This window comes from Emydura macquarii, unplaced genomic scaffold (assembly GCF_026122565.2).
Source record: "Emydura macquarii macquarii isolate MOO-44397 ecotype Brisbane River unplaced genomic scaffold, CSIRO-AGI_Emac_v2 contig_67, whole genome shotgun sequence".
Classification (NCBI taxonomy): Eukaryota; Metazoa; Chordata; order Testudines; family Chelidae; genus Emydura; species Emydura macquarii.
The window spans coordinates 11,063,859-11,085,963 of record NW_027130204.1 but is presented as its reverse complement, the minus strand read 5'-3'; the positions used below and the strand labels follow the sequence as shown (position 1 = coordinate 11,085,963).

The 22,105-nt window shown below is 41.3% G+C and overlaps 2 long non-coding RNA genes across 2 annotated transcripts; both read left to right on the top strand.

The window, feature by feature from the left end:
• Window positions 1-2,490: 2,490 nt before the first annotated feature.
• LOC137143503 (uncharacterized) lies at window positions 2,491-11,682 on the top strand. The gene is made up of 3 exons (XR_010917189.1): window positions 2,491-2,605; window positions 3,996-4,023; window positions 11,495-11,682. It is a non-coding gene; the product is annotated as an uncharacterized lncRNA (long non-coding RNA).
• Window positions 11,683-18,098: 6,416 nt separating this feature from the next.
• LOC137143457 (uncharacterized) lies at window positions 18,099-19,526 on the top strand. The gene is made up of 2 exons (XR_010917171.1): window positions 18,099-18,222; window positions 19,288-19,526. It is a non-coding gene; the product is annotated as an uncharacterized lncRNA (long non-coding RNA).
• Window positions 19,527-22,105: the final 2,579 nt, after the last annotated feature.

Here is a 22,105-nt window from a genome sequence, read left to right as displayed (position 1 = left end):
CTGCTAAATACTAAAAATCATGGTCCTTGGCAATGTTTACATTACAAAATTATGTTGACCCAACTTAAACCAGCATACAGCCACCGCAGTTATTAAATGGCTTGTGTGCATGCACACTTGGCTCCCAGTGACAATGTGCACCACCGACATGCTTGTATTGACTCTACTGTCAGCATGGGGCACTGTGGGACAACTCCTGAAAGGTAGTAACAGTCAACGTAAGCAACACAGCATCTACACTTACACTGCATTGACTTACTTACATTGACCTTGACTCTATGCTGCTCGGGGAGGTGGTGTTACTAAATCGGCATAGAGAGGCACTTACATCAGCAAGAGTGCAATTTAAGCAGAGACACTTCCACAGCGAGGTCGACACAAGGCAGCTTACATCGACCTAACCATGTAGTGTAGACCAGGCCTCAATAAAGACACTGCATTTATGGCTTATTACAACAATCTGTAACCCACTAGCCCCCTTTATCCTGTGAATACGGAGGTGTTAATGGGTCACTTTACCTTGAATGCTCCCTTATGTGGTAACTACTTATGCTAAACTATCTGTTCCATATTGTATTTAGCTGTGACACTTTTAATATCTTTTCCAGACCTGAAGAAGAGCTCTGTGTACCTCGAAAGCTTGTCTCTCTCACCAACAGAAGTTGGTCCAATAAAAGATATTACCCTCACCCACCTTGTCTCTCTGTCCCCAGAGAACATTTCCAGCAGTAAGAGGTTGGCTTATTCTCTGCAGATTGAGGGTTTACATCCCTTCTTGTCTATTTAGTTTGTAACTCTTTTGGGGCAGACTCATGTCTGGGTATGAACAGTAACTACTACAATGTGGGCGGGGAGGACTATCTCAGTTGGGGCCTTGAAATACTACTGTAATTTCAATAAATAATAGTAATACTAGAGCGTGGACAGCAGTAGTGTAAGCATCCTTCCACTGTCTGATCAATGTGCCTAAACCCTGTTCTAAGGCTGACAAAGTGGTTCAGGCTTCAGTCCTATGGCATTTTTGTCCTCTCTTCCCAGACTGCCCAGCAGGGAAGGATCAGTGAAGGATATAGCGATAGGTTGCTGTTGTGGTGTGATCCAGACAGAGCTTTCACTTCCAGGGATGGAATGTTTTCCAGTAGAAATTCATTTCAGATGAAAAAACTATTTCAGTATTTAATGTTGTCATTTTAATTAACTCAAACAGCTACTTTCTGACAATATTTTGCTATTGTTTTCCACTGGGAGTTCCATTCCTCGTAAAGACGAGCCTCAGAAAGCATTTGAAGTTGTATTGCTTCAGTTCTGAAAACACTTGGGAAAAGGTATTCATGTTAATCTAAAAGAAGGGGAACATTCACACCATGCCCACTTCATTTATAATAGCAGCTTCCTCATTTCATTGGCATCATCCCATATTTACATTACATGCTGCTCTTGAAACTGCAGAGAACTTTACAGGCTTGCTAAAGGCTTGTTTCTAATAAAGCTGGTCTATAGGGATTTCCAGCTGTAACTGCACTATGTGCATTTTACTATATCATTGCCTCAAACCACAAGAACTTTCTATGTAGTTTTGGATTTGTTTGCACATATAAATATTTTGCCTTGATTTGGGCCAGCAAAGGGTTTTTAAACATTGACTGTTGTTGCTAAGACACAGGTCCTTTGAATGTGATAAAAAAAAGAAAGAGAGATGCTTGAACATCTGGTTATCTTCCATAGCTGTCTCCAATGACTATGAAAAGGAGATAAATAATTTCAGAGATGGATCCTGGCAACGTTGCAATAGATTTAGCAATTTCCTTTCTATCTAATTTTCCAGTCCCCACCCCCACGTTTAACTCCCTGTATGCTCAAAGTATACCGAATGCTTATTGCAGCCCTACAGACCCCTATAAAAATACTATAATATTCTACATCTTGTAAACGTTAATAGCGTTTTGGACCCATTACCATAGAATACTATAAGGGGTTTCTTGTTTGTTTTGTTTTGTTTAAAGCATAAAATGGCCCTAAAATCATAGTTTCTATGCATCCATCTCCACCCAGGAACTTCACAGAACAGTGGGGAATGAAAATACAGGGAAAAGCTGCTGAGATGCAAATAAACATGTCTGAACTTCTTCAAAAGCTTCCTGTACTCAAGAAGGCATACAAAAAACAGGCAAAGGCCATGACCATGAAATAGAAAGGGAGTAGAGGCAAGGGATGAGAAAGGGCACATTCTAGGCAACATGATGCACATCTCTGCAGATTAACAACCAGTTACAAATATCAGGTTAGTTAATTCTACTTGAAAGAGCACAGAGACAATGCTACATGTACACCTAGAGTAATACCACTAGCTTTAGAGTTATTCCAGATTTACACCCAATGTAAATGAGAACAGAACCGGGTCCTTTTTGTTTTTCCTTGCTTTTGACACCCTTCTATAGCTCTGCAGAGAAGAACTTGCTTTGTTTAAATACTGTTTTGTTTTACCACCAAGGCCCAGTCTATGCTGCCAGAGCAACCATGGTTTTGTGACAGTCCCGTCTGACCAGTTTAAAGTAAACATGGTTGACTTGTATCCACACAACAGCTTTTTCCACAGCATAATCATGTGAGTCCACATTTACCACATGACAGATTCATTTGCCTACTACGGGGTGTCTTGCTTCTCTGGCTACATCTATGCTAGGAGTCGGAGGTGTAACTCCCAGCTCATGTAGACATACTTTGCTAGTTCTCATGAACTAGTGCACTAAAAACAATAGAGTAGCCATGGTCACACAGGTGCTGTGGCACACACTAGCAGCCCCAAGTACTTACCCACAGGGCTCAGGTGGGCTTCTGCTCAAGGCAGCCAGCACATTCCATGGTTGCCTGGGTACCATGGCCACACAACTATTTTTAACGTGGTAACTCAGATAAGAGCTAGCACAAGTATGTCTGCACAAGCGAGGAATCACACCCCTAGTTCATAGAGTATATGTACCCTTTGCCCATAGATGGACTAGGAGTCTGATCCAGTCTGGCGGTTCCTAACTGTGCTTGTATTATGTCTTTTGGCAAAATCTGAGCACTTATAGAGGCCATGCACACTAGGGAATGCACTCCAGGAGAGCTGAGAAGAAGCAGACCATTCTTGCTTACAAAGGCAAGGTCTGAGGGGGGAAAAGGAGGGCAGGTACACTGCCTGCAAAGTGATGAAGTGGTTACAGGATAAATCATGTGATATGCTAAGCCTCTGGCAAAACTTGAACTGCTGTTAACTATTAGCTGCCACACAGTTACTGAATACTAGCTATACTGATCATTTAGAGCCAACATACCACTATTTATATTATAAAGTCTTTGAGGCAGCAGCCATCTTTTTTGTTCTGTGTCTGTACAGCATTTATCACAATGGGGTCCTGGTCCATGACTGGGACTCATAAGCACTACCACAATAAACAGTAACAATAAACAAACTAGCTGAATACCTCAATTATAAGTTACAGGGCCGATAGCCTTGTACTGTTTTACTTTATGCTCCATTTGCATCGTGTGAAGTTGCAATTTTGCAACTGGCCACGCCCATTTCCTGTGGCCACACCTCTGTGTATAGGCTGCCAGAGAGCCCTTCAGGCTCCAAGGTAGTATAGCAGTTAGTATTGTTACACCATTTTGCTCAGCGTGCACCTCCTGCTCTCCCTTGCACAATGTGTACTGGACCTTCTTGTCTCTTTAAGTTCTCTCTCTTTTGCAAGTTCCTGATAGTTACAGCAAGTGCATATTTTTAAGAGTCAATTTAGTCCTGCATGTTGTAAATTGTACTGTCAGTCATTATTTTGTTTGACTGTTCTACTGATCTCAGCCCAATAGGTCTAAGATTAAGAAAGTAGTTATTCTCAATCAAGAAGCTATTTAAGAAAATGCTTTTAAATCCAATGAATTGTGCAAATTAACTAATTAAGACCATTTGATCTTCTTTTCCATGGGATGACTTGTGGCTTTTTTTGCCTGAGCAGCATCCTGTGACTGGCAGCTTTATGTCAAGTAAGTATGATGTATATGATGGGTGGTTGTATTCTTTTAACAGTATTTATGACATTTGGTGAAACACCTTGGTGATGCTCTATATATACTCAGTGTTGATACACACACTACCATTTCACTTTCCCATCTTCCTCACATGCACAAGCACCTTTCACCACCTGAAATGGCCTTTTTTTTTTTTTAAATCATATATGGAATGCAAAGCTTAAGTACCGAAACAACCTATTTGTAACCCAGACTCAATATTCCTCCACTGGGAGGTCCTTACATGTGCTTCTCCCCTCAGCACAGGGAAGACATGAAAAACAAACAATAGTCCTCCATTGGATCAAATATAAATACATGTTTATCCTGTCTAGACGCAAGGCTGTCTTCAGTAGAGCTGAGACCCTAGCAGAAAAAAATTGTCTACAGACATTCACAATATAGTGAATTTTGATATTTGTTCCATAAACATTCAAGCTTCAAGCTTTATTACCGTGATTATTGCAAAAAGTAAATTTTTAGGTCAAATACTTGCTGAAAGTGAATTTTGATTTGCATGCATGATTATAAAATTCTCAATTCACAATTGTGTTATTTAGTTACGTAAGTCCTCCAGTAGGGGACAGAAGTAATACCATATGACTTATGTAACTAACCAACAGTATGTAAATTTGTGTATTCTAATTAACTGCACAGTTTGCAGGTTATTTAATTAATCAATATAGCATACAGTGGAAGAGTTTCAGTTCCCTGATTGGATGGTTCATCTAACTGATGCAGCCTGAATTTTGAATTGTATATTTGATTATATTTGTTATTCGTGTTGTATTAGTTACACAAGCCAGCCAACCAGAAAACAGAAACTGTGCCACATGACTTACTGGTGTGTCACACACACAAATATTTGCAAGAAATATGTAGATGAAGAATTATTTTTTGTGGAAATTATTGAATAATTTTGCAATAAATAAATTCATTGCGATTTTTCAGTCTGTGCACAGAAAATTTTTTTTGTTATTTTCACTTAGTTATGGTCTTCAGGGGCCTAATCCAACTCCCAAAGCAGCAATGACTTAAATGGAAACTGGATTGGAACCTAGGCTGTGTATATCAGTCTCCAATTATTACATTATAATAATTCTTCTATGTCTTCTTCTGTGCCTTCCTTCCAAGGATATAGAAGCATTTTACAAACATTAGTCAATCAATCCTCACAATAACTACAGATTTTATAGATAAGGAAACTGAGGCACAAAGAAGTTAAGGGACTTGCTTGATGTCACACAAGCAGTCTGTGGTAGAACATGTGTCTCTTGACCTGGCCTGTGCCTTAATCAAAAGTCCACCCCTTTTGTCGCATAGGTCTGGCAGAGGTAGAATTTAAACATGTATCTTTGTAGTGGTTGATGCCTAATCCAGTCCATTCATAGTGTAAATGGAAGTCACCACATCATTGTCAGGATGTAGCATAAGACTGTGAGAAAGGGCTGCATTATAGTTACCAAGACCTCCTAATCAACTACAGCATGGTCACAAAATGTGGCATCAGTCACAGTAAAATAACATTTACTGTAAAATTAATAGCCTGTTCATCAGGTATGTACACTACAAAATGATCTGGCTATTTACAGTCTCTGGGGACTCAAGAGACTGTTGGGACTTCAACTTCTGTACAGTCTATTGTATATTTAATTACCATAATTCTAAACAAGATAAAACAGAATGTCTGTCTAGAACACTTACAATATACTGAGGCTTGGTCTACACTTACCTCAGCGATGGCAGTCAACGAGAGTTACACAAAGTACGCAAAGAACTTGTGTAACTCCCGTCGACTTCTGTGTTTCTCTTCTGCATGCCGTCTTCACTGCACTGTGCCGACAGGAAATGTGTTCCCGTTGACGCAGAGCTACGCCACTTGAGGAGGAGGTTTTAGTACATCGACTTCTGGATCAGCTGAGCGGGTCTTCACTGACCGTTCAGTTGATCCAGATAAGTCGATCTGATGGCGACGACTTTGCCGCCGTCAGTGTAGACATAGCCTAAGAGGTTTAACCTATATTGGCTGCTCATTGAACTACAGTAATTCTGAGAATTCTGAGGACATTACAGCCAAGTTTCATATATTCGACCCTGTTAAAAATGGCCAAGTTACTCCTGAATTATGATGTTATATCCCAGAACATGACCCACTGTGCTGAGAATTTATGTTATAACTACTAGCTGCAGAGAATTGTGCTGAAGGATTTTGTGACTGACCACACTATCTCAGGGCTCTGTGAACCACTAAGTATCAGCAGAAGATGATGGATCTTAACTGCATATCACCTGAGTGCTTTTAGAAAACTTATCTACATCTTGGAATCATTTTGGGAAGGTTCTCTGAGTAATTGTTAACAGAGTTTAAAACCTTGACTTACTACTCAGACCTACAGCTGGTTGGGAATTATTCAGTGAAATGTATTTTGGTCAGAAAATGCTGCTGTTTCAAAACCTTAGCTATTTGTGGGAAAACATCTGTTGCAACAAATTTCCCATTTCAAACAAAAAAAAATTTTTTTTAATTCAAAATTATCCAGCCTGTCTCAACGTTTTCTAAATGAAAAAGTTCAATTTTTTGGTTCCAAACAACTTTTTGTTTAGAAATTTTTAATTTATAGTAAAAAGGCAATAAATAGTTTTAAAAAAAAGTAGATAAAATAAAAAAGGTTGAAATCAAAACAAAACATTTCAAAATTAATGAAATAATATATTTTGATAGGCTGATCCAACATTTATATTTACAATTTAGGGGTCACAAGAATTTGAGATTTTGATTTTTCATCCCAATTCAAGTTGGAATTTTTTTTCTAAAATCTCAAAAATTCTCGCAAGACAAGAAAACTGTTTCCTGCCCATAACCTACCGCTACATGCTTCTCTTCTTGCCTTTCTGCATGTAAGACAGAGCATCTTGGCCTCAGCTAGCTAAATACAGAGTTGTTGTGTAAGGGGATGTAAATTACACATCAGGGGTTAGTGCTTAGCGTGTAAATTACAGTGGTTAGTCAATTTACATGAACCTAAGAGAGAATTCAAGCTGGTGCAATCTATACACAAAGATGACTAGAAAATAGGTGTAAACCAGGTGAGAATCTTAGATGTGGGTTATTGACTAAAGACTGCATGATCCAGTCTGTATATTGAAAAGTACAACATACCAAAGACTTATGCTTTGACATATATATAGTGAGTGAAAATCATTACAGTAATTTTGAGCTCAGTAAATTTTTTACTACCAGGAGGAGAAAGCTACTGTGGCTCCACAGCAATCTGTGTAATGAAGTCCAAAATAATCTATCAGCAAAACCCACTAGGTGCTCTTTTTTTTTTTTTAACATACATACAAGTATGGTCAACTAGTGAAATACATTTCACTACATTAGTCAGGCTGTTTGGATTCAGTAAACAGATAAATTAGATGATGACATTAAATAATGCATTATATGGAGACTGTTCTCCTTGTGATGAATTTATAGCTAAACCTAAAAATGCTGATGTACTTTCGAGTCTGTCATTAATACTGGACTAAGCCCTGTTTCTAAAGACTTCAGAGCTAATTATGAGCAAATTTTGAAACAATATATAGGTTTGTCTAAAAATTTGGCTGCTTCTTCATAAATTTTAATACCAAAAGATCTTTTGGTGTTATGTCCTGTATACCATAGGCCATAGAATTTCATCCAGTTACTCCTGTACCAGGCTCAGTTGTATTGTATTCCTGCAATTGCAATATCTAAAGTTTAGATTTTTAACCACTTGAGTGTGCAGTATTGTACTGGAAATCTCCCAAGAAGAGGCTATGTGGGAAAGCTGATTGAAAGGGGGAAGGGATTTTCCACTTTAAAAAATAAAATAAAAAAAACCTGTTCCATTCTACATCAGAACTTTGAAGTTTTCCTCCAATTCTACCATCCTGAGAGATTTTTGGTACTTCCTGCTGCTGGTTGAGCTAGAAATACCAAGAAAACAGCATTTCTCATAGGATTTGGGGTATGACCTAGAACTGGAAAGACAGAAGCAGATAAAAAAATCAAAAGTAATTTTATAATATTCATTGACTTTCTGAACCTCAGAAAGGTTCTGATCAATTTCAGTGTGAATTTTGGGTGTAAATTCAGTTTGGTTCCCTTTTTCTTGCCCAGTTTGCCAAGTAAGCAGGAGTATATAGTGGTTTGAGCATGAATCTGGGTGTCAGATCTCTTCTACTAACTTGCTGCAATGACTTGGATGAGTCATTACACATCCCTATGCCTCAGTTTCCTCATCTGTAAAATGGGGATGATAGAAACTTTCCTTCCTCATAGGGGTATTATGAGGATTAATTGAAGTGCTTTGAGATCTCAAGATGAAAGAATGCAACAGAACGGTTCTGAAATGTAGATAAGTTCTCTAAAAGCAACCAGGCTATATGCCGCAAAAGTGCACACTTTCCACGAATACCTTGAGGTTTAGAGAGTCCTGACTAAGTAAGTGAAAGGGAGAGCTCAATCACAAAATCTTTCTCCCCCCAATTCTTTGCAATTAAGGTTACTATTTATTCTCAGCACCACAGACCTTACTGTGGGACATAACCCACCACCAAGTTTTACACAGAACTCCCCACTGGGCTAAAACAATGGGAGGAAAGAGGATCCAGGGAACTACAGACCGGTCAGCCTCACCTCAATCCCTGGAAAAATCATGGAGCAGGTCCTTAAGGAATCCATTTTAAGGCACTTGGAGGAGAGGAAGGTGATCAGGAACAGTCAACACGGATTCACTAAGGGAAAGTCATGCCTGACCAACCTGATTGCTTTCTATGATGAGGTGACTGGCTCTGTGGATGTAGGGAAGGCGGTGGATGTGATATACCTTGACTTTAGCAAAGCTTTTGATACTGTCTCACACGGTATTCTTATCAGCAAGTTAAAGAAGTATGGGTTGGATGAATGGACTATAAAATGGATAGAGAACTAGCTAGAGCACAGGGCTCAACAAGTAGTGATCAATGGCTCCATGTCTAGCTGGCAACCGGTCACAAGCGGAGTGCCCCAGGGGTCGGTCCTGGGGCCGGTTTTGTTCAACATCTTTATTAATGATCTGGAGGATGGGGTAGATTGCACCCTCAGCAAGTTTGCGGACGACACTAAGCTGGGGGGAGTGGTAGATACCCTGGAAGGTAGGGATAGGATACAGAGTGACCTAAACAAACTGGAGGATTGGGCCAAAAGAAATCTAATGAGGTTCAACAAGGACAAGTGCAGAGTCCTCCACTTAGGAAGGAAGAATCCCATGCACAGCTATAGACTGGGGACCGACGAGCTGGGCAGCAGCTCTGCAGAAAAGGACCTGGGGGTAACAGTGGATAAAAAGCTGGATATGAGTCAGCAGTGTGCCCTGGTTGTCAAGAAGGCTAATGGTATATTGGGCTGCATTAGGAGGGGCATTGCCAGCAGGTCACGGGAAGTGATTATTCCCCTCTATTCGGCATTGGTGAGGCCGCATTTAGAATATTGTGTCCAGTTTTGGGCCCCCCACTACAAAAAGGATGTGGACAAGTTAGAGAGAGTGCAGCGGAGGGCAACCAAAATGATTAGGGGGCTGGAGCACAGGACTTATGAGGAGAGGCTGAGGGAACTGGGCTTGTTTAGTCTGCAAAAGAGAAGAGTGAGGGGGGATTTGATAGCGGCCTTTAACTACCTGAAAGGGGGTTCCAGGGAGGATGGGGCTAGGCTGTTCTCGGTGGTGGCAGATGACAGAACAAGGAGCAACGGTCTCAAGTTGCAGGGCGGGAGGTCTAGGTTGGACATTAGGAAAAAGTTTTTTACTAGGAGGGTGGTGAAGCACTGGAATGGGTTACCTAGGGAGGTGGTGGAATCTCCTTCCTTAGAGGTTTTTAAGGTGCGGCTTGACAAAGCCCTGGTTGGGATGATATAGCTGAGGTTAGTCCTGCTTTGAGCAGGGGGTTGGACTAGATGACCTCCTGAGGTCCCTTCCAACTCTAATATTCTATGATTCTATGATTCTATGAATGTGCAGAAGGGCTCTGCAGTGCACAGGACTGCAGTAGGGGGCGTGCCTAGCTAAACCGCCGTCCCACAGACCATACCCACAAGGGGCATAATCTGTGGATTGGGGCATGGTCCCCCAAACCACTAGTACAATCATTGGCAAGTGGATGGTGGTTGTGCATGTTGGCTCTGCTCAGAGGGGAAGCACAGCCCATCCCATGGCACTGTGCACTGGGACTATGTGTGGAATGGCACCCTGAGCAGTTTATACCTGTGGCAGAGAATACACTGGGTTTGGGTTTTGCCCCCTGTCATTATCCCAGCCAGAGCAGGGTACAGTTTGTAATATATATCACATTCCAAAGCCAAAGCCAAAAACAAAAACAAAGGATTATGGTTAGCTAAGTGTCACATTCCCCCTAAGAAACAAGGAAAAAAGTTACGGGACACCTTTTTAGAGGTACCCCAATGCCCACACAACATGTTTTTCACCAAAGATGACAGACTCTTCATCTTCACATGGAACTTCTTTTGATCTTCAGCAGATCAGGAAACAAAACATTAATTTCCTTTGCAGTGTAACAAATAATTTTAATCACAACCTCAGCAAATACTCAGCATTGACATATGTGCAGAGGTTAAGGGCCTGGCATATTTTTGAAGTCATAATTAAGGTTGTGTGTTCAACTATGAGAGAGTTTATTGGGATGTGTGTAACTTCTTGATCCTACAACAGTTCATTTCAGTTCCTCTTGCACCAGCTCTCACAACCCACTGCCTCCAAATGCTATATTCTTTCGAACTCCCTGACTGCCTTTTTCTCAACCAACCCTTCCTGGAACTTATTTCATTCAGCTCTGCAATTTCAAGGACCCCGATACCAGGGCCTGCTACTTCTCCACATTTCCCCCTCCTCTGAAAAGCATGCCTCATCACATACACATTGAATCCACCAGAGAACTGCACCGGTTCTGCCCAGGTTTCAGGATCACAGCCTGCCTAGTCTGGGTGGAAAAGATGCACGTTTCAGATGTGCCAGCAGCTCCTGCACACTGTTCACTAGCATTGCATGGCTGGGCAGAGCAAAACATTCACACCAAAATATCTTTAGGCTGGAAGAAGGTGCACTGAGCTGGGAGTCGGGAGAGTTCAAATCTCACCTCTTCCATTCACTTGCTGTTTACATATTTGTCCACTTAATGGCTCTACTCCAAGCAATGACTCATACCCTGACCTGGAGCCAGGCAAGTTGCATTTCCCCCACCTTACAAACAAACCAACTGTTAGGTTGCATGGGGTCACTTGTGATGGAATGGAGAACGGAACCCAAGTCTCTACTGGGGCAGATCCAACTCTCGTACACCCTGCCTTTCAGGCAGTGTGGGACAAAACTCTGGGCTTGGCTATCCTGTCTGTAACCACTGCTCTACTCATCAGACCACATTTCCCCCACAGGCCCAAGAAGAGGACCCAGGAGTCCAGATCCCCAAGTTTCTATGACTATCTAGCAAGCAGTGGTGGAACCCTTTGGTCACGTGTGTTTTGCTACCCCTTCTAGCAGCTACTCCACATAAAGGATAACCTTTAGTTCAAATGGTGGAGGTCAGGACTGTGGAACTGAATATCTAGCATCCAAAATCTGCTGACAGCCTGCATAGAGAATTTTTATGGTCACACAGGCCAGAATTTATTTTTTCAGTTTTCTTTTTAAGAACCTCTTATTTCATTCATACAGTGAAAAAATATCCTTAACAGGTTTCATACTTAAAAACCATTATAATCTGTCAGTTAGGGTGCAACAGGCAACAAGACCCAGGTGTTCCACATTTCAGACATTTTGATTGCTTGTGTCACACATGGGACAGATCTGAAGACTGAGAAACTCGATGGCAGTAGTGAAATGGCACCTGTCTCTTCTGAGAGCAACCTGAGGCTTCTCTTCCACTGAGAACAATGGGAAACTTTTTTACTTAATGGCAGCCCCCAGCACACGGGAGTGATGGGAGCTAGTGTCCCCACAACTGCAATATTGTGGGGGCTGATCTATGTTTCTGCCCCCGCGTGTCATTCCCTGTCCATTGTGTGCACGCATAGGATGGCAGATGCAAGAATGGGACCTAGACAGCTTAGAGTGGCCACCTCAGTGGACCTCACCCCCCTCCCATTCAAAACAAGCTTCCGCAGCCTTTGCCTGAACAGTCTGTGAAATAGTCGCCATCTTTACTGAAGGTATGAGAAGCCTCAATCCCATTGGGTAGCTTCAGCCCTGTTTGAAGATTGGGGAAATTATGGCCATGTAGAGGAAGGAAAAACTGTGAACACAACGGGAAAAGCAGAGGGAAAACCATAAATAACTTTGCTTAATGGCAACCTAATTTCTTCAAATGCACATTCTTCACTAGCTGGCAATGAGTTTAAAGTAGGTTAGTCATATACTGTGCAGACTAGGCATTTGTTAATAATGGAGTATGAAAAAAGGCAAGACAGGCAAAAAAAAAAGTTGTCTTAAAAAAGTCCCTTTTTTGTCACATCTGATATTTAATAGATGTCTGAAATCAGACAGCCTGCTAATCAGTTTGGGATAACTGAACATCCCTGTAAAGATAAGACCAACTAGTCTAAAAACTATCACGCTTGCAAGAGCTATAACTCAAATGAACTAAAAATACAGAGAAATATTTAAACTGATTATTTTATTCTGCTCAAACTCTCTTTGATTGACACATGTATTTATTTTGCTTACATGGTATTTAGTTTGCTGAAGGGTGGGGGAGAAATAACATTATGGGAATTTTTCCAAAGAGACTCATGTTTATTTAGGTTGGCAGCAGGAAAAGATGTTTTTAAAACTACATGAATGCCCCGCCACCTGTGGTAAGCTGCTTGTTTTGCAACAGAAGACTACTAAATGGTGGATGGGAGCTGGAATATTTAATTAAAACTCACTTCAAAACAAATACAGCCTGTAAGCATCTCAGCAAATCTATAGGTTCATCATTAAATTCATTAGCAAGTTTATAAAAATCCAAAGACAAAAACCAAAAATACATCTCAAACACGCACGAATACACACACAAAAGAACACCCCCAGTTATTCAAATTCTCTTGGACCTTGCTCACTGTGGCAAGGCCCCTGGAGTAAGGCAAACATGAACGACCATCTGTTATTTTTGTCTGCAAAGCAGTGACTTCCCCCTGATGAATCTTTGATAGCAGCCAAGGAATGGCAGCAACTGCTGTGGCAGAAATTGACAGCCAGCAGCCCTGGTCTCCATTCCTCTTTTCACTCATCCTGCATGTTAAATGGCTGCTTCCAACCCAGAAGTAGCTCTTTACATATTAAAATTGAATATGCCTTTTCTGCGCTCTCATTTAAATTACAGCAAATGAAGGGAAGTGTCAGGGAGCAAGTGAAGGGAAAAAAGAGAAAGAGAGAGAGAGAGAGAACTGGAGAATGAAGAACCCCTGAGGGAGCATTCACGGTGCCAAAGAGATCCTCATTTTCTAGCACCATCTGTCAGGAGACACTTGGAGCTTTTTCTTTCATTCATTTTTTCTCTCTTTTCTTCTTATTCTCCTCCCCCCAATTCTTACCTTGCTTGTGAAAAACATCAGTAGGTAAAACCCTCAGGAACTAACAGAACCGTGAATTGTGTTTGCTTAAGTGACATTTTATTTTAGGGCTTGATCCACATCCCTCGAAAGGCAGTGGAAAGACTCCCACTGACTTCATCAGGCATCACTTCTGGCCTTTCGTTCTCCGTTGTTCAACTACAATTACTCTATTAGTGATTAATGCTGCTTTCTTGAAATTCTTACTTGGGCAAACGAGCCGCTGGAGATTTGCCTGCTGACTCCAGACACCCGGGCCTCTGTTTGCCCACAACACCCAGATTGGGCTGGCAATGAATGTATTGACCCCTCCCTGTTTGACTGTTGGAGAATGGCACAGAGACCACCTGAGCAGTGGAAGTGCTGCAAGAAGAGGCAGTCACCTGAGATTGTTCTCAATCCTATCTATGGGTCTTGAAAGAAAGAAAGCCTGCACTTTTGTTTCTGGGTTGGTCTATTTTCACAATGATTATTCCAGACCAGTGTAAAATACCTATGACTATTACAGCACTTCCTTTGGCATGCAGGTATTAAGTGGTGAGGAGGGAGGGTTATCCTAGTCATGAATTCTTTCTATATTCAGTTTCTCTCTTGTGATTTCATTGTTTGTGAAAGCTGCAAGCTACATACTGAAACTTGTGTATCTCCCATCGACACACTAACTTTCACTTACTGCGGCGTCTTCACCACACTGCATGGACAGGAAACATGCTCCGGTCGACACAGCGTTACTCTTTTCAGGGGTGAGGGGGGTAGATTTACTGCATTGGCTGGAGAACATTTCTGGGATCGATTGTGCATGTCTCCACTGCCTGCTCAGTCGATCCTGCTACATCAATCCATGGAGCCTGACGCTGCAACTCCAGTGTAGACATACCCTGAGTATCCCACCTTGGGGAATCAAACCTAATCTTGAGGGGGCAAGAGGGAACCTCAGTTATTATGCTTTATAGAGATACCACTGTAATCATCACATTCTCAGGTGCTGTGGAGCTGTGGCCTATTGGCAATTCAATTCCCTGTTCTTTTCATAAGAGCTTTTTTTAAAAGATACTTTTCTTCTTGTAGCATTATTATTATACACAATAACAACTCCAGTGTTGGAGCTATTCAACCTATTTTGCCTTGTCATTCAACCCGTATAGTCCATTGTTTGGTTCTATTAATGCTGGTTATAACTCCACAGTAACCCTCTACTTCTCCAGATCCACCACATCAGTTCCCCCTCTCCTCCTCCCCCAGGAGTCCTTTGAGGAACATGAGAAGAGGCTGGATAGTCATCTGTCTTGGATGATTTAGACACAACAAATCCTGCATCTTGACAAGGGGTTAGACGAGATGACCTTTGCATTCCCTTCTAACCCTATGATTCTAACACTTCCCTGCTTTGTTTGGATATTTAAATTCAGACCTGGGGCACTCCTCAGAGTATGTGCTTTTCCTGCAGCACTGAGCCAGGAGCGCTGGTATCTGAGGTTTCTAAGTGCTTGGTACAAATACAAAATTTTAAAAGTGTATAGGCCCAATAAATGTTAGATCCTGCCCTCCACTGTGCTGCTTTGCCCAGCCCCAGGCAAGCGGCACAGCACGATCTATTGGGTTAGTGTTTAAGGGCTACATTCAGACCCAGTTTTGGCAGGAGTGTAAGAAGGTGCAGCTTCCCATTGAAGCAGCCCACTTATACCAAAGCTGTCGGGGGGGGGAACCTAATTATCTTTCTGGCTAGTGCAACCAATCTCACGGAGGCGGGGTACCTGGTTACAGCATATGTACAGACATCTCTCTGGCCAGAGCAGATGTGTTGCTTTGGATGTGCCTTCTCCAGAGCGAGAACCATCCACTGTCAGGGCTGCATGAGTCTCCAGCATGGACGGGGAGGGGGATTGGCAGGTGCTTTGTGCCACTACAACCCTGGTCTGCATGGACTTGCAGCCTTCAAGTGCTCTGTGCCATGGGTGAGGCAGCATTGCCCTAATATTCTTCCACTTTGGTTTCTTCACTGACTTTCACTGCGCATTTGTGAGGCTCATGAGCTTTCAGCTTTTGTGGAGTAAACACTGAACAAGTCTGAATAGCTAGCACTCAGGGGAAAACCAGAGACTTCTAGCTTCTCACTCTCAGCCATCAATGAAAGCTTTATTAACAAAAGGAACAGGTATACACCACGAGTGGCTGTGCTGAAAATCACCACTAGATGACAATATCTTTTCTTATTATGAAAATTCCATTTAAGTCAAGTGTGGGTTGTTGTTTAAAACAATCTGTGGATAGATTTTAGTTTATCTTGAGACTCCACTTCAGCAAGGTATTTAAACACTGGCATAACTTAAAGCACCTGAATTGTCTCAATGTCTTCAGTGGAACCATTCAAATGCTCAAAGCTAAGTACATGCTGAATTGGGGCCTAAATGGGGGGACTGAAAATATTGCTAGAACCATGCATAGCATTGGCAACTGAGGAAGCTGTAAGAGCATCTCCTTGTAGATATAGGATTCATATCCCTGTTAACTAGAGCAGGAAAAATGTTTCTAAGTACTTTCCTTTTTCAGAAAATTTCAAAACACACATTTCAAAGATTTTTTTCACTATTAAAAAAAGGGACAATGTGGAAAAGTGTCCAAGATGTTTGACACCAATTTTCAGTGTGCATAAAATAAAGTCATGTGTCAGAAACTATATTAAAAATGATTAAGTAACAGCATTGATAACACTGGCCTAACTCTGCTCTTATTCACAATCAATCAAGTCAAGTCTTTTTTCTCATCTTCTTTTTTCTTTTATACTTATCTTCCATCATTTGTCTAATATTTGTGTGTGTAAGTTCCTGTTTCTTTTTTGCCATCTTTCTCATCTCTGCCCAGGTATAAGATTTTCCTCCTCCCGTCTCTTTTGTCTCGCATTTCTTTTTTGTTCTGGTGCCTGCCATCTTGGTCCCTTTTCATATTTTTACTTTAGTTCACTTAGTTTCATTTCTTTATCTGTTTACTCACCATCTATCCTCCCTATCCAGATATGGACCGTACTACTGCCCCCCCACACTCATCTCAGCCTGCTCATGCTATGCAGGGACTGTTTTTTTGCCAAGCTTGTGCCTAAAGCTACTGCTGTTACCAACTCTTTACTGCTTCTTTCCTCTCTCCAGGCTCCTCAAAGAGCAGGGAAAGTACTGCATGTGCTACCTGGGAGGAAAGGAAAGGAAGCAACCTAAATCAGTAATAATTAGTGTTCAGGTGGAAGCAGCTGAGCCCTGAACACAAATAAATTAATTTTCCTCTCACCTGCCCATTGGTTTTACACTGGCATAATTCCTTTGAACTCTGTGGAGTTATTCCTGATTTAGTCTAGCTCAGAAGAAACATCTATCCCTGCAGGCATAGTAGGGGAATCTAAATTACAGCTCATGTGTAGGATTCCTGGAGCAATCTGGAAAAAGCACCACCACCACCTGGGTGTGTAAAGAAAAGCCATACAAATTAATAGCTTTGCTACCTCCCTGTCTTGGCCCCTGCCTGGGCTACTTGAGCAGAAACTGATGACTGTGCAGACTTTATTAAACATATTAACAAGCTGATTTAAAAATCATTCAGATCTAAAATATATATAACACTCACACCTTAGTTTAGGTTGTGCATCTCAAATGGAAGCATGGGAATAGACAGGGTGGATTGATCCAGAAGCCTTTGCACAAGGATTGTAACAGACTGCCTAGTTCCTTCTGGTATCCCACCCTTTTAGCCCTGCAGGGCCTGGAAGATGTCAAACGATTTCTGATGATTCACTATGGGGCAGTGTAGCTAATTAACTCAACAAGGAATACAAGGGAGGTAGGAGATGCACAGGATGACATCTAGACTCTGGGGCTGAGTAATCTTAAAGAGGAAGCCTGGAAGCAAGCAGGGCCAGAGAGAAGGCTTGGGCTAGAGTTCACGTCGTGTATGTTTTGTGAATTTCTTCAAAAGCCAAACCCCAGGAAGGGGATGAGTTCACACACAGCATCTGCTGGCTGTATTTTAAAACAAGGGGAAATACCACCTGCTCTGTTGTTATAAATGTCACAATCAAAGTGCTTTTGAAATAGTACCATCTATTATATTGATTACATTAGCGGTTATCAATTGCATTAATATTACATTTGCAAAAGCTGAGAATCACAACAGGGATGAGTCAAAACCATATTATTATTATTAATAACCATCCTCCAGCTTCTGTTTGAATAAAGGAAAACCTGTATCTGAACCCTGGCTGGTTTTGGTTTTGCAAACTTAACAGTGAACTGACAAGGGCTTGAGAAACAAGTTCACCTAGCTTAACTGTTATAGAAATGGGACAGGGCTCAAATATTTTATCCAAAGCCACAGGTGAATGCACTAGGTGAAATTCAAAATACTGCTCATCATCTATAAGTGCAGGATTAGAGCCACAGACTAACACTTACTCACCAGTGTAGTTTGGGGGAGGGCATTCTCCCCCCCCAAACTGCAAGTTTTGGGCAGGCACAGAATTTGCCCATCCACGCGCAGCTCTTGGCTGGAGCTGTCCCCCCAAATATAGAAGTCAAACTATGCCTATGGTGAGTAATCCCTTTCCACAGTAGTAAACTTAAGCATGTATGTAACAGGGGCTTGGAGGGCCAGGAAGCCTAGTGGTTGGGAGCAGTGGGCAGTTTCTCTGCTTCCTCACAAAGTGCATACGTTTTGGCAGGATCAGGCTGTAAATGATCTGTGCCCCTGCCATTTCAGCAACTTCTTCTCCCAGTATGTCCACTCTTGCTCCAAAATGCAGAGTCCCCATTTTTTTGAGGATGCTGATTCTCTTTTAACTGGAATAACCAGAGAGAGGCACGCTTTATACTTCCGGGGGGCAGGATGACCCCCTTTTAGCTGCTAGCATGGGATTAAGACAATCTGAGTTCATGTCCTGGTTCTTCCAAAGACATTCTCAGTGACCTTGAACAAGACCTTTAGGGCCAGATCCAAAAGGCACTTAACCATTATTCATTGTGTAGGGGCTGTAGACTCAGTCTCTGTGGATCCTATTATTGCTCCATTAATTTCCCAGCACCTAAAAGTTATGCATTGCAACTCTTTGGATTGCTCTGCCTAAGTCCCTTTGTAGATCTGGGACTTAGTCTCAAAATATTCATTTTCTTCTTGTATGTTGCATCCATTTCTCCCACTCTCTGTCTCTATTGTCTATTTAAACTGGAAACTCTTCAGGGCAGGGCAGTTTCTTACTACCTGCAAATCTATACAGCATCCGGGAGGCATAATTCCCAGGCTGGGAAAGCACTGGGTGGGAATGTACGTGGGTGGCAAACACACAGCTGTCACCTATGCCACACTGCTATTTTTAGAGGCCAGCTCAAGCAGTAATGCTCGATGTGTTTGTGCAACCACTAGCCCAATGGGGACTTGTTGGTTCTGGCCTCGAAGTGCTCTAATAATGGCAATCTTGTGCTGAGTGTCTCAGAAGTACTTGTACTACTAACAAATAACAGAATCAAATGATAATAAATAATCATCATCTGATCACCTGAGCTGTGATTTGGCCAGAACCCCCACAAAAAGTTCCTTAAAAATCTTTAATGGACACAAGTTTACAGGGCTCTAATTTTTCCATCTCATTCATGACACAGGTTATTTACAACAGCCAATGATTCAGGGAGGAGTTGTGGGACACCTTTTTCATGCCTGTATTATATCAGCTTTTGCAAGCACTCCTGGAAGATCTCAAGCAGCATGTATTGCTTATCTGTACAATATATCACAAGAACCAGGAGACCTTGTAGCTTGTGTGTCATGGTTAAATGTAAATGTGTTTGTACCACATCAAATCCCATAAATGAAAGCATTAGTTATAAAAACTGAAGTACAATTTGGTGTGCTTTACCTCTTCACTCGTGCTATTAAATCTTTTTTTTTCCTCCAAAGGTACACATGTTGTGGCATAAGGCACAAACTGTTGACAGATGGCACTGAAATTCCACAGTCCCATAATTGAGGCTTATTTTCAAACATCCCTGCCAGTTTGAAATCTAATTGCCAATAAAACAATACTGTGATATTGCCACATCTAATACTATCGTATTTCTCTAAAGTTACACTTGAATTCACTAGTAAATTCTAATCTCCCAGAGCACAACATTTTCCCCCTTCCATTTGAAAAAAGCATCATAAATCCACATACAGTAGTTCGATTTTGAATGGGAAGTTACCTCCCTCCTCCCCAAAGAGCTCTCACATAGTTATTGTTACTGTCATTAGGAGAATACTAGATAGTCTTTGTTTACTTAGTTGCAGCACAGATGTGTTTTAGACATCTCTTATTAAAATATGATAATTGTTAGGCTGGCTGTAACAGTTGTTCTTATAAAAGGACTAACTAAAACAATGATAAAATATGCAAACTTTGCTATATTAACCACTTGCGTAGTGCCCAAGGTTTCAGATAGATGTGTTGTATTTGAACCTGTTTCTGATGTATCAGGCACTGTTCATCCTAATAGTCCATTGATTCCATTTCATTTTACTACTCATTCGTACTATGCTTTTTAAAAAAATTAGAATTGTATATGAAGAGAGGCTAAAAAAGGAAGTATGTACTCAAATTTATTAATTATAAATAAGAACAGGTAATGATAATTATAATAATGGCATAATACTGCATTTACTTCTACGTGCAAATTGTATGGCTCCACTCAACCCTGAAAGGTCCTTAAATATTTTCTACAAATTTTGGCCCTGATCCTACAAACCCTCATACCCACATACCCATATTTAAGGTTACTGTCATGAGTATGATTGATTTCAATTTTCAAATGATTTCAATGATCTCAGTAGGACTACTCACAACACTAAAGTAAGCACATGAGTAAGTGAGTATATATTTGCAGGACTGGAGCCTTTATATGTACATATATGCACCATTTACTCACCACTGAGATGCAGTCACTTCTGAGATCAAATACAGCAGGTTTTTAAAGCCACGCAACAACTCTGAAACAATTTGGGTCAGGAAGAGAAGGAGCCTACTGTAAAATTGCCAGGAAAGTTTTAGGTACTATTAGTATTTAGCCTGGTTTATTAATTCATTATGAATAACTAGTCAAATTAATATATTTGCAGAAAGTGGGATCAGCTTGCCAATGATCCATGAACAGAACAAGGGATTTAGTTATAAGGATTTGCTGAATAATTTATATGAGCAGGTTTCTGCAAGTGGCAGCAGTTCACTTCAGCTGTTTGTGGAACTATGGTCTGCGATTGGACATCTAAGTCACGTGCTATTGGCATTTGCTGCGACTGGGTGACTGGACATTTTCAAAGAGAGAAGAAGTCAAGACAAATGGTGAATGGTGAATAACATACAGCAGACATGCTTACTGGCACACAAATAAGGCAATCCATACAAAGAACAGCTAAAAACCCATTTTTGCAAGTGTTTGTGAATCATCGCTAATGAGGACACAAACGTGGTCCAACCAAAAAGTTGTTCAGAAACTGAATACATTTTCACAAACACTATTTTTGCAGTAAGCAATTAGCTCTGGTTGTTATTATTCTTTATTTATGTGCCATCATTATGCTCATTCCTGCGCATTGCAAAGAGGGAGAAATTGTCATGTTTCCTAGCGTGGTCAGGCAGCCAAGAGAAACTTCGCTGTGAGTATGATACAGCCGCTGCACTTCAGGAGCCCAGAGTCAGATGAGGGATATAAAGTTTAAACTGCAACTCTCTTTATTAGATACTTAACAAGATGGCTGCTTCGGACTCTGAGTTATTAGATCTTCAGTGTGTCTGCCTCCTCATGTGAGGGACCCTTCACAGTGGGAGACTCACTGGTGATTACGCCTGACTAATTTTAAAAGGGTCTTGTAGCCTTGTGGGTCCCAGGTTATTAGGGAGACAAGATGAGTAAGGTAATATATTTTATTGGACCAACTTCTGTTGCTGAGAGAGAGAAGCTTTCGAGCTCTTCTTCAGGTCGGGGAAACTAATTCAGCAAAGCCTGCATAAGTGTTAAGTATCATTATTAAGCCTTTAATAATACTTGGCACTTTATATAAGGCTTTCCAAGGAGGAACAGATTGTTTAGCACAAGTAGTGTACACATATTTCAAAGGACCCTTCAAGGTGAGGTGGCCCGTTAACAGCCCTCCAGTCAGAGGGAAGAAAGTTCTTCCTGTGACAATTTAAGTTCTATGAATCTATCTGCAGCCAGGAAAATCTGCATCTGTCAGGGTCACAATTCTCCTGGATTTCTGCATGCAACACTCACAGCCTGCAACCCATATTCTAGCCCCGGAGAAAACCCTTCTCAGTTAACCTGCCATGCAGCCCTTAGCCTTGGGCAATCCCACTATTCTCTGCAGCTGTTTTTACTACATAAAGAGGCTGATCACTTGTTCTGTTGAGCCTGAAAGAGTGCTTGGAACGCCTAGTGACTTTAAAGA